This window comes from Macrotis lagotis, chromosome 5 (assembly GCF_037893015.1).
Source record: "Macrotis lagotis isolate mMagLag1 chromosome 5, bilby.v1.9.chrom.fasta, whole genome shotgun sequence".
Classification (NCBI taxonomy): Eukaryota; Metazoa; Chordata; class Mammalia; order Peramelemorphia; family Peramelidae; genus Macrotis; species Macrotis lagotis.
The window spans coordinates 221,197,816-221,211,718 of record NC_133662.1 but is presented as its reverse complement, the minus strand read 5'-3'; positions in this window follow the sequence as shown (position 1 = coordinate 221,211,718).

Sequence of the window (13,903 nt, the reverse complement as noted above, 5' to 3'; positions counted from 1 at the left end):
CCAAACCTCTAAATACTTTGTCATTTTTTTTTTCCTATTTTGTCAATCTAATAGGTATAAGGTGGTACCTTAGAATTGTTTTAATTTTCATTTCTCAGGGGCGGCTAGGTGGCATAGTGGATAGAGCACCGGCCCTGGATTCAGGAGTACCTGGGTTCAAATTTGGCCACAGACACTTAATAATTACCTAGCTGTGTGGCCTTGGGCAAGCTACTTAACCCCGTTTGCCTTACAAAAAAAAAACCCCTAATTTGCATTTCTCCCATCAATAATGAGATAGAACATGTTTTAAAACATGATTATAGATAGCATAGATAATCTCATCTGAAAACTGTTCATAAGTTTTGATCATTTATCAATTGGAGAATGGATCTTATTTTTATAAATTTGACTTAGTTCTTTATATGCTTGAGAAATGAGATTTTTTTTTTAGGTTTTTGCAAGGCAATGGGGTTAAGTGACTTGCCCAAGGCCACACAGCTAGGTAATTATTAAGTGTCTGTGGCCAAATTTGAACTAAGGTGTTCCTGACTCCATGGCCAGTGCTCTATCCACTGCACCACCTAGCCGCCTAGAGAAATGAGACCTTTATCAGAGAAAGTTGCATCAAAATTTTTTTCACAGTTGCTATTGCTAACTGTACTCCCCTCCATTCTATTTCCCCTCACCCCAGTTTATTCTATTTAATCTCTATGTTCACTCTACCCCTTCCCAAAAGTGTTTTTACCTCTGAACCCCCTCCCCCACTCTGTTCTCCCTTTCACCATTCTGCTCCCCCACCAACATTTCTCTTTTCCCATTCCCCTTCTACTTTCCTGTTAGTTAAGATAGATTTCTATACCTAATTGAGTGTAATTATGTTAATCCCTCTTTGAGCCAATTTTGAAAAGAGTAAGGTTCACTTACTTCCCCTTACTACCCCCTCTTCCACTCAACTATAAAAGCTTTTTCCTTACTTCTTTTATTGTGAAATAATTTACTCATTCTACCTTCCTCTTTCCCTTTCTCCCAGTACATTCCTCTCTCAACCCTTAATTTAATTTAATTTTTTAGATATTATCCCTTCATATTCGACTCCCACCCCTGGCCCTCTTGTCTACATATACTCCTTCTAACTGCCCTAATAATGATAAAGTTCATATGAGTTAACAGTATCATCATCCCATGTAGGAATACAAACAGTTCAAAATCATTAAGTCCTTTATGATGTCTCATTCCTGTTTATCTTTTTTGAGTTTCTCTTGGGTCTTGTATTTGAACATCACATTTTCTGTTTAGTTCTGATCTTTTTAATCAGGAAAGTTTAAAAGTCCCCTATTTCATTGAATATCTATATTTTCTCCTGAAAGATTTTTTTTCCAGTTAGTTGATTCTTGGTTGTAATACAAGCTCTTTTGCCTTCCAGAATATCATATTCCAAACTTTCTAGTCCTTTAATACAAAAACTGCTAAATCTCATGGTGTCCTGACTGTGGCTCCAGGATACTTGAATTGTCTCTTTCTGACTTCTTGAAATATTTTATCCTTGACCTGGGAACTCCAGAATTTGGCTATAATAGTTCTGGGAGTTTTCATTTGGAGATTTCTTTCAGGAGGTAATGGTTGGATTCTTTTAAATTCTATTTTACTCTCTGGATTTAGAATATTAAGGTAGTTTTCTTGGACAATTCTTGAAAGATGACATCTAGGTTCTTTTTTTGATCATGATATTCAGGTAGTTCAATAATTTTAAAATTACCTCTACCAGATCTATATTCCAGTTCAGTTGTTTTTCCAGTGAAATATTTCATATTGTTTTCTATTTTTTTTTATTCTTTTGGCTTTATTTTATTATTTCTTGATTTTTCATGAAGTGCATTTGCTCAATACTAATTTTCTTTGGGGAGCTTTTGTATCTCTTCTTCCATTTGACTAATTCTATTTTTTTAAGGAGTCTTTTTTCTTCTGTGAATTTTTGCGTCTCTTTTTCCATTTGGTCAATTCTGCTTTTAAGATATTCTCTTCATTGATTTTTTTTTGTACCTCTTTTACTATTTGACCTAGTCTGGTTTTTAAAGTGTTTTTCCTTCAGTATTCTGCAGTCTCCTTTACCAAACTGCTGATTCATTTTTCATGATTTTTCCTCATTACTCTCATTTCTCTTCCCAATTTTTCCTCTCCCTCTCTAACTTGATCTTCAAAATTCTTCTTGAGTTCTTCTATGGCCTGGAATTTGGCAATAACATTTTGAGGAGTTTTCATTTTGGGATCTGTTTCAGGCAGTAATTAGTGGATTCTTTGAATGTCCATTTTACTCTCTGGTTCTAGGATGTCAAGGCAGTTTTGCTTTATAATTTCTTGAAATATGATGTTTAGTTCTTTTTTAGATCATGTCTTTCTTGCAATCCAATAATTCTAAAATTCTAAAAGATATTTTCTAGGGTAACTTTTCCAATGAGATATTTTTCATTTTTTAAATTTTCTCATTTTTTTTACTTTGTTTTATTGCATCTTGATGTCTCATGAAGTAATTAGATTCTACTTGCCAATTATACTTTTTAAGAAATTCTTCAGTGAGCTTTTGTATCATTTTTTCCATTTGTCCTATTCTATTTTTAAGGTATTATTTTCTTCAGTTTGTTGGTGTACCTTGTTTAAGAACAAAAAAGAAAATTCTGTGTTTGACTCTTTGCAATCCCTTTTGGGTTTTGTTTTTTTTTTTTGGCAAGGATATTGGAGTGGTTTGGTTCATTTTACAGAGGGGAACCAAAGCTCACTGGTCTAAATGACTTGTCCAGAGTCACAAGCTACTACATGTCTGAGACTGGATTTGAACTTAGGTCTTCCTGACTCCAGGTCTAGCACTCTATCCACTGTGTCATTTAGTTGTTAGTTATAATTTCATAATTTTCTTTCACTGCACTAATTTCTTTCCCCAGATTTTCCTCCACCATTCATTTGATTAAAAAAAAATAGCTGTTCCAGGAATTCTTACTGGGCTTATATCAAATTCACATTATTTTTACCCTTCAAGATTTTGCTTATAGCTATTTTGATATCATTATCTTCTTCTGAGTTTGTGTCTTGATCTTTGATGTTACCATAGTAGATTTTTATGATTAGGTTCTTTTTTTATTGCTTCTGTTTGCTCCGTTTTCCAGTCTATTTCTTGACTTTGAACTTTATGTTGAAGTTGGACTCTGTACCCAGAGGGAAGAAGGCACTGTTCCAATCTTCAGATTTTTTTCACTGCTGCTTTCAGAACTATTTCTGGGAGTCTGCAAGTTTTTGGTGTGATACAAGGAGAGGTGTGGTCTTTGATCCCTTTGTGAGAAGACTCTATACTGCTCCTTATGGTCTATTTGTGACTGGAAGGGATTCTGCTCCTCAGATTCCTTGTGATTGAAATTATAGTTTTTCAGGGTCTTTGATTCCTTGGGGCTCATTCATACATTTATTAATTCACTCAGTAATTATGAAACCCTTGTCAGTTCCTATAGACCTCAGCCATAGCAGCTCTCACAAATCATCTAATTATAGATCATTGTATTTAACTCATGAAACTAGAAATCTTTGATCCTAAATGTTGAGATAAATCCATTGCATGGGGCTAGGCAGAGAGGGAGATAGAAAATAATCAGGACTTGCTCTTTGTCCTCAGGAGTTTATAATCTCAGCCCTGTTAGTATTTTCATCCTGTACCATAAACTAATGGTCACAAGTTCCACAATCTGACTACCAACTGTTCAAAGCAATATTTCCTATTATTTGCCCTAAATTATCCTCTCTTGGGGTCAGCTGGATGGTGTAGTTCAATTCTGGCCTCAGATACTTCCTAGTTATGTGACCATGGGCAAGTTATAACCCCATTTACTCATCTGTAAAATGGCAAACTCTTTCAGTATTTTTGCCAAGAAAACCCCAAATGTGGACATGACAAATTGGATACAACTGAATAACAACTTCTTTTTAAGTTTCAGAAAAATGTGTCTAACAATTCCATATTTCATCTATAAAAACCCTTCATTATGAATAAACTCAGCCCCTAGTTTAACACGGGGCCATCTTAATTACCATCCCAAGATGTTATCTATCGGAAGGACCTTATTAGAATGTAATTCTGAGTGTATGGTCCTGAGCATGAGATTGCAGCAGGTGTGTGCAGAGGAAATGAAAGGAGACATAAAACCAAGCTTCTGATCAGTGGGAATTTGCTTCAGCTGTGGAGAAGGGTCATGAAAAAGGATGAATACTTTATTCTTCCAAACTTCCCTCCTGCTGTTTCTCATCTCTTTTGTGCTAACTGTGTTCGAACTCACTCTTCACCCCAAATAACCCTATTTCATTTATTCTCCTGCAGGCTGGTGGCTGACCACCTCCCAGGGCTTCTGAAGGAACAAGTTTCCATGCCACCTAATTACCTGCCCAACAAGGCTGGATGGCTCCTTCCGTCTCAGATGGATCCTAACTGCTGAGAGCTCCAGTGTAGACTGATCAGAGACATTTTCACTTTATTTCCCCTTCAGAAGCCTTTTAAACTCTTGTAGTTATTTTTATCTCCATCTGAATAGGAAGATGGTTGGTATTCCGGACCAGTTTAGAAAACAGATAAGACAATTCCAGAGTATTGTGTTTGCTGTAATTTGCTTCCCCTGAAATAGGAAAGATCAGGCAGAATAGGGTGGGCAGTGCTGCAAAGGTTTGGATTCAGGGTTGGAATAATAATAGCTTTATTTATACAGATCTTGTCATATTTGATACTTGCAATAAGTATATGAAAAGATACTATGGACATTATTATTCTGATTTTACAACTTCAGACACTCAAAGGCAAAGTTCCCTGGGAGGCACCATAATGCTTAGAGCAGGGAGACTGGAGTCAGGAAGGCCCAAGTCTAAATTTAGCCTCAGACACTCAGACCCTGGGTAAATCAATGAATTCTCCTTGCCTCAGTTTCCTCAATTATAAAAAAGAACCTATCTCTCAAGGTTGTTGGGAGGATTATGGAGGTACTGGTACTTAGCAATGAGTGCACATATAAAATTTATTCCTTCTGCCTCACCTCCTGTTTCTCTAGGTCACTTAACTATTAAGGTATCAGAGGCAAGATTTCAAGTTAGGACTTCCTGACTTCAAATCTAGCATTCTGTCTATCATATCTGCTTCAGAAAGATCTGGGTCCTAATCATGACTGGGGTTTTTTTTGAATTATTAACTTCTTTGTTCCATTTGAGTTTCAGTTTATGTAAAATGTATTCAATAATACCAACAGATAAATTTTTGTACCTCATGGAGAGCTGCCAAGAAAATGAAAAAAATTATTGGGATGGGATGGGAAAAAGCAGTCTAATCAGTCAGTCAACAAATATTTTTCAAGTACCTTTTCCATGGAAGGTACTCTGTCAGGTGAGAGGCAATACAAATATAGAGACTTAAACAATTCCTAAGCACAGAAGCTTACATTCTGATGGAGACACTTGGGTGTAGGTAAGTACATGCAAACATCCACGTACATTATATATAGGCATATTATATAAGGCAGGAGTATGTCTATACTGACAAAATTAAGGCCAAAGTCTTAAATAAAGAATTAAACTCCATGTGTTAACATTTTGATCTTAAAGAAAGCACAAACAGAAATTTGTTGACATACATGTTTAACAGTTCTTAAAAGCTCTGCAGTAAGAGTGCCTATGTGTTAGTAGTCCGATTTGAGACCTGGCCCCCAGAATGAGATCTTAGCACACACACACACACACACACACACACACACACACACACACACATATTAGGGGTTTTTGCAAGGCAAATGGGGTTAAGTGGCTTGCCCAAGGCCACACAGCTAGGTAATTATTAAGTGTCTGAGACCGGATTTGAACCCAGGCACTCCTGACTCCAGGGCCGGTGCTTTATCCACTACGCCACCTAGCCGCCCCTAGAACATGTATATTTATAGGAACTAGACAATAGATCAAAAGATGGTTAGCAACAGCCGAAGAAGTCACAGTATATGCTATATCGTTCTCTTCTTTGATTTCAGGGTGTCTGCCTCAGGTCATGTCGTCACACACTAGAGGGGCAAGAATGTTTCAAGGGGGCAGCTCATATATTAGAGGGAGATAAGCAGACTTTGACAAGAAATAGAAGTTTAATATATAGATGATATAGAGATAGAGACAGAGACAGATATAGAGATAGAGATAGAGATAGAGATAGAGATAGAGAGAGAGAGAGAGATAGAGATATAGAGATATAGAGATATAGATATATAGATATATAGATATAGATAGGGGCGGCTAGGTGGCTAGTGGATAAAGCACCGGCCCTGGAGTCAGGAGTGCCTGGGTTCAAATCCGGTCTCAGACACTTAATAATTACCTAGGTGTGTGGCCTTGGGCAAGCCACTTAACCCCATTTGCCTTGCAAAAACCTAAAAAAAATTTTAAAAGATATAGATATAATTATATATATATAGTTATAGATACAGATACAGACAGATACAGATGTAGTAGATGTAGATTAGATAGATTAGATATAGATTATGATAGATGATATAGATATAGATATAGATACAGATACAGATACAGATACAGATACAGATATAGATATAGATATAGATACAGATACAGATATAGATATAGATATAGATTGTATCACTGTTCACAATCTATAACCAATATTAAATGGATAAATACACAGTAGTTAAATGCATTGTAGGTTGGGAAGGAATGCACAAGCAATGGGGACTGGGGGTGGTGGAATCAGAAAAGGCTTCATGGCAAAGATTTTGTATGCATTGTGTCTGTGAGGTGAAAGAGAGGAGGGAGTGAATTCTGGGTTTGGGGGAAATTGAGTACAAAAGAGATGGGATATGTGGCATTGTGTAGGAGTAGCAGAAAGAAGGTTGGTTTAGCTAAATTGCTTTAGTGGGAGATAGGGAGTAATTGGTCCAGTGGGACAGAAAGTATTGGTTGTGTCCAGGTTGTAAAGAGCTTGAAAACCAAAACTGATTTGATATTTTATCCTAGAGGCAAGAGGGATTCACTAGAATGGATTAAGTTAGGAGTAATATAGTCAGATTGGTAAGCAATCCAGACAACATGCAAATTAGCCAAATAACCAACTCCTAAATTATTGATGCAAATATACTTCCCAAAGCAAAGTCAATTCTAAATTACTTAAAGGGGACATCACTGTCATTTCTCTATGAATTTGATTTGACTTGCCAAAGAGGCAGTGTCATATGATAGATCGGGGATTTTATTATCTAACTAAAAGCCACTAGTTTCTTTCTTCTGATCAATATGACACAGTAGAGAGATGCTTGGATTTGGAATCTGAAGGCTTCAATCCTGGCCCTCTCACCTCCTTCTCTATGACCTTGGGTAAGTCTGGTTCTTACTGTTATAGTGAGTTCCCTCATCTGCAAATATAAAGAATTGTATGGAATGACCTTTCAGGTCTTAGTCTATGATTTTTTTATTTTCAGTTTTTGCAAGGCACTGGGGTTAAGTGACTTGCCCAAGGTCACACAGCTAGGCAATTAGTATGTGTCTGAGATAGGATTTGAACTCAGGTCCTCCTGACTCCAGGATCAGTGCTCTATCCTCTGTGCCACTTAGCTGCCCCTCAGTCTATGATTTTTAAAGGACCAATCATCCATTCTCTTTGCAGTCAAGACCTTGGTAGTCATATTCTTTGCAAAAACTTTTTTAATTTAATGTCATCAAAATTATCCATTTTGTCTTTTATAATGTTCTCTCTCTCTTTTCTTTGCTCATAAACTGCTCCCTTTTCATAGATCTGAAAGATAAACTATGATAGCCATATTCCTAAAGAATTAAGAAGGGAGTTCACAGCACTCCTTTATTTCCATTTTTTTCTTTACCCTCTTTGATGGGATATGATATTTACACATGCTTTTTGAACTTTCCAATAGCCAAGTCAGTCTGTTAAAAAAAGAATTATTAAACACTCCGTATGTGTTGGGTACCATGAATTCTTAAGAAAGGCAAATACGCAGTCCATGACCTCAAGGAGCTGAGATTCTATGTAAATAATTCAGTGGCTATTAGATACCTGGGGAGTCAAGGAGAGATAATTTCAGAGAATTTTGGAGGGGGGAAAGTGGCACCAAAAAAGACCTTGGGCAGAAGAGTGGAGCTGAGATAAGTCCTGAAGGAAGGTAAAAAAAAAGTAATGCTGGAGAGGAGAGAGAACATTTCAGACAATGGAGGTGATTCAGTAAAAAAAAAAAAAGCACAGAGATAGGAGATATTTTATTTTGTAGGCGAGAAACAGCAAAGTTGTTGAATTCAAGACGGCAAAATTCAGAACTGGAAATGTAGGGAATAGGATAGGAAGGTATGAAGAGTTTAGCCTGGAAAACAGGACTTTGTATTGGAGTATATTGAAAATGTGTTTATTGATGAAACTCCCTTGTCAATTTATTGAGGAGATCTGTCTTTGGATTTTCTCTGTTTAGTTAGTATAAGAATATTGATGAGAATCTGCTTTTGGACAAATTCACAAAGTATTTCTCAATTTCCCTTTCTACATTCTTTTACTGCTGCCATGGTCACAGGAAAAGGAGCTGGAATGAATTGGAAGACCTAAAATACTAAGGCTCTGTCACTAACTAATTTTGTGACCTCAGGCATATCAGTTTCTTAATCTTTACAATAAGAACACAGCTAGGTAACTATTAAGTGTCTGAGACCGGATTTGAACCCAGGTACTCCTGACTCCAGGGCCGGTGCTTTATCCACTACGCCGCCTAGCCGCCCTGAAGTCACTTAATTTTGACTTGTCCAGTTTTGGATTGAGAGGGTAATAGATTATCTCTTAGATCCTTAGACTAATGACTATTTTCCTATAAACTTCTCAATGGCTTTGCCAACCATGACTAGCAAGCTTTGCCAACCATGACGAAGAAGAGCTAATATGGTTCATCTCTGATCTCTTTAGGCCAAAGTTACAGCAAGCCAGACCTTTTGAAACACATCAAGTAGAACAGGAAACAGGCATAGATAGGCAGGTAGCTCTAATGTGGGCTCTGCCGAAAAACTGTCCCAGGCTCAAAAGCTTCCAGCTCCTTCCCTTTTCGGATTGTTTGTGGCTTGGGTTAAATAATCCTTCAGGATACATTTGAGAAATCATTCTGTAAAAAAAGACTTTTAAGAGGAGAGCTGGCTGGCTGAGGGTCCAGACAGGACTGGATGGAGGACAGGGCAGGAGGAAGCCAGATGGAACTAGTCCACCCTGGTTGGAATTCAGGTCAGCCTTGCCATGTTTATCTCCAGTATACAGATCTCTCATAATCAGAAAGCACCTCCCTCTGCTTGAGAGTCACATCCCAAAGTGACCTCCCTGGTGTGACCTGAGGCTCTCCTCTCTCTACTCAAGTCTGTTACATCCCAGAGAAACTTAGCAAAAGGAAAAAGATTCTAAGGCTCCCTTCTTCCGGCCCTCCCTGTAAGAGCAGGGAAATGGGTCTCATGTGTGAGAATCTGGGTCTATTTCTCTTCGTCCAAGCCTTTTGCCCCCTTTCTGGAAATCTGGAAAGTAGAAGCAGGAGTCTGGTAAATGGGAAGGGAAATGGGGTCAATCCTAGCATCAGTTGTATCTGAGCCCTTGATTAAAAAATAAAACCAATACTACTTCATCTTGATAGAATTCTGATTTGTTTTTCATTCACCACCTGAACAAAAGGAGGGGATGAACCACGGGAGATGTCTGTGACAGGATCTCTCCTTGCAGCCCTGACCCAGGTGTCGCCCTGGGGTGTGTGTGTGTGTGTGTGTGTGTGTGTGTGTGTGTTGGGGGGGGGAGTGTTGGCTGAAAAGGAAGAGCAATTCCTGTTGTCACCCCCTTGGAACTGTCCTCTTTAACACCAGCATTGGATTTTTGGGAAATCATCAGTCCCCATAGGATAGTCTGACACTTGCCTTTCCCCTTAGGGACTGTGGTCAAGATATTGAAGGCAATAGATCTCCCCCAATTCTGTATGGGACAGATCATTCAAGAAAATTCTCAGAATAGAATTCCTCTAAAGGTCTTCTCTAAGGTATCAGAAAGATGACCCTTTCCAAAGGTTTTGTTAATTAGCATAAATTCCAACAGATTGCAATGGAAAAGCTTGGCTTAGGGCCCAGCCTCAGTCAGTATGTAGTTACAGCTTCATCTACCTTCTGAGAGTCCCTCAGAACTGGATGGGATGAATAATTTGGGGGCCACAACAACTCAATGTTTTACTACACTGAAATGGAGCTGTGGGCTACCCTGCTCAGCAAATAGGAGTGGCTCCCTTTTAACTCTACAGTTAAAAACAAACTTGATTGGTAGAGGGGCTGTATCTGTATTGATGAAGGGAGAGCCACTAACAATGAAATCACAGATCTGGATTCATCTGGATTGATCAGAAGTTAGTGAGTCTTCCACCTCACTTCAACCAGGGCAGGGGACCAGAAATCTTAGGAAATTCCATTTGATCCTCACAGCAACCAAGGGGTGGAGGTACTTTCATTATCCCCATTTTACAGATGAGGAGGGCAAAGAAAGGCTAAAATAAGTAATATCTGAGGTCAGATTTGAACTTAGATCTTTGTGACTCTAACCACTATCTACCCCTCTCTACCTCCTAGCTATATTGCCAGAACACCGTGTCTCCTGACACCATGCTTTTCCACTGACTTTCCCCTCCTCCAGGTAGGTTTTCCCTCTTCCCCTCTGCCTTTTTCCAGAGTTCTCTGGCTTTCTTCAAGCTTTAGCTCATACCCTTCCATTGTTAGGAAGCCTTTCTTGACTCAGATTGCTGCCGGTAGCTTTCCCTCTGAGATCACCTCTCATTGGTTGTATACATTTTATATATACCAAGTTAATTACTTTTTCCCTCCATCATCACAGTGTGAACTCCTTGAAGGTGATGGATGGGTCTTTTTTTTTGGCCAGTCTGTGTATCCTCAGCTCTTGGTATAGGCTAGGACATTAGCAAATGCATAATAAAAACTGTTGACAGTTTTCTGTACTCACACAACCATAACCCTGGTTCTTGTCCACCGTGCCATACCAAGACTATTGCCAATAAGTTCCTCATTGATCTTCCAGCTCACATAAGTTCCTCATTGATCTTCCAGCTCAAAGCTTTCCCCTTTCGAATCTATCTTCTGCTCAGTTAAAATAATCTCCTGAAATCACCGTGTGACCACTCACTATTCTACTCAGTAAGCACTAATGGCTCCTATTGTCTCCAAGATTTAGTATAAAATTTGTTTATCCATTACAATCCTTCAAAAGATGATTCCAAACTCTCTTTCCTGACCTACTAGACTTTATACTCTCAGGTTTGGCCAAACTGGACTCCCCATTGTTTCCCATATTCCATATCCTCTCCCTGTGGCTTTGTACAGGTTCTTTCCCTAGGCTTGACATATTCTTCCTCCTTGCCTTTGCCCCTTAGAATCACTAGGTTTCATCAAAGCTCAGCTCAAATATCCCCTTTTATGGTGTGTGTGTGTGGGGGGGGGGGTCCTAATTCCCTGGGCTCTCAGGGCTTCCCTCTAAAAGGTTACCTGAGGTTGGTTAATGTGTACTTAGATAATAATCCTTTTGTAAAGGCTTGGATCATCTGCCTTGTGTGATACCCTGAGTGGTTAATTGTAATTCTTCTCAGCTCAGGAAGAGAGAAAGGTATAATAGAAACTGGAACTGGAGAGTTACATTTTCTACTACAAAATAATTTTCAACTCTCTGAAAAAAATAGGAGAGAGAGGGAGAGGGAAGGTAGGAAGAAAGGAAGGAATGAGGGAGAAAGAGACAGAGATGGAAAGGGAAAGAAAGAGGGAGGCAAAGGTTCTTCATGTCGAAGAAGTCCATGATATCAGGGAGGTGACGCCAAGACAAGCACATGAATTGGATTTGAGTGAGAGGGGGCTGTGCTAAGTCACCAGCTTCACTTTCTCCTCCAGAGTCATCTGGGTCCAGTGGCCAGATATGAATCAGGACTGGAGATGGCCCTGGATGTAAGATTATCAGGGCTAAGTGACTTACCCCAGGGTCACACAGCTAGTGTGTGTTCAGTGTCTGAGGTCAGATCTGAACTCCCGTCCTTCTGAACCCAAGGTCACTGCAGCACCTAGCTGCCCCTGAGGTAAAGGTGGAAAAAGTATAGGAGAAGGAGGGAAGGAAAGGGAAGGGGGAAGAGAGGAAAAGGGTAGAGGGGAAGGGGAGGAGGGAAGAAGGGAGAATGAGGAATGAGGATGGGGAAAGGGAGAGTGGGGAAAGTGGGAGAGGAAGGGAGGGGGAGAAAGGGAAAGGAGAGAGAGAGAGAGAGAGAGAGAGAGAGAGAGAGAGAGAGAGAGAGAGAGAGAGAGAGAGAGAGAGAGATTAGGGGGAGAGAAGAAGAGAGGACAGTTTTTCGGAGATTTACTTAAAGGGTTGCATCTGAATTTAAGAGAATTAAGCAGAGAGTGGATGAATTATGGCTACTTAGTGAAAGAGAAACATGTTGAATTTAGTCTCCTCTCTTTCTCCTTTTTGTTTTTATGGCCACATGTGGTTGGTAGCATAGTTTATTACCAAGTATTTCTTTATTTTTAAAACAATTGTTTACTACATTAAGGTAAGGTAATTTAAATTTTATCTGGAATTTGTGATTTTTGCTATAGAGAATATGATAGGGATGGGGAAAGCTGTGAATAATTGATTACACCAAAATCAGCAGGCTAAAAAATCATCCTCTTTGCTTGGCAATTAAGATTACCTGGAGGTTGAGAGATGTTATAAATTTTATTTATAATCTATATTTTTAGATTTTATTTGTTATTTTAGCTTTGCAGAAAATGGAAGCCAGGTAGAACTACAAATGATTCTTGAGTTTAAGTTAAAACCCTCCCTCACTAATCATCTCTATGTTGATGGATTGCTTTCTCCTTGGGACCTCTGGCTTTTTCTTCCTGACCCCTCCAAGGAGAGTGAGATCTCTCTCTCTGTTTTTTTTTTTTGCAAGACAATGGGGTTAAGTGGCTTGCCCAAGGCCACACAGCTAGGTAATTATTAAGCGTCTGAGAGCAGATTTGAACTCAGGTCCTCCTGACTCCAGGGCCGGTGCTATATCCACTGCACCACCTAGCCACCCCAAGAGTGAGATCTCAAGAGAAAGTCACATTGGGAACCAGATTCAGTAGGTGAAGAGTTTTGCTCAATATTGAACATTCCTCCCAAAGGAGGGGCTGAAAAGTGCTGCTCTTCCAAATGACCGGGTCCATAGTGGCCTCTACTCCTATTGTTCAGTCATGTATGACTCTTCATTTCCCTAAGGACCTCAGAGCACTAGGTCCTTCTATTTTCCATGATCTGCACTATTATTTATTTATTCTGCAGATATTTTGTACATATTTGTATATGAACCCCAAAGGTGTGTAGAACTCCTAAAAAAGACAATTTTACAAACTCAGAAAAGCTACCAATAGGGTAGTCCATGCCTCCAAACTCCCTATTTCTCAACATCTCTTTGAGGCAAATAGATTGTTACAGTAGATGGAATGCTGAATCTGCAGTCAAGAAGACTCAAATTCAGTTCCAGCCTCCACCACTTACTAACTGTGTGACCCTAGGCAAGTCACTTTTCTTTCTTTCTTTTTTTTTTTTACATTTAACCTAATTTTATTCATGCTTGCTTTGGGATAGAGAATAGATCATTCAGTAAAAACACAGCAAAAACAAAATATGTCTTACTCTATATAAATTTTGGCCCAAGATAATGATGTACCTTTTATGTCTATGCATACAAGACTAACATAGCAATCTTTAAAAAAAAATAAACACAAAACTTCTAGGAGTATTCTATAAAAAAGCAATTCCTAATTTTTCTTTGTAGATAGTTCAAGCACCTCCAAAATACATAGTGAGTGTTTTACTTAAAAT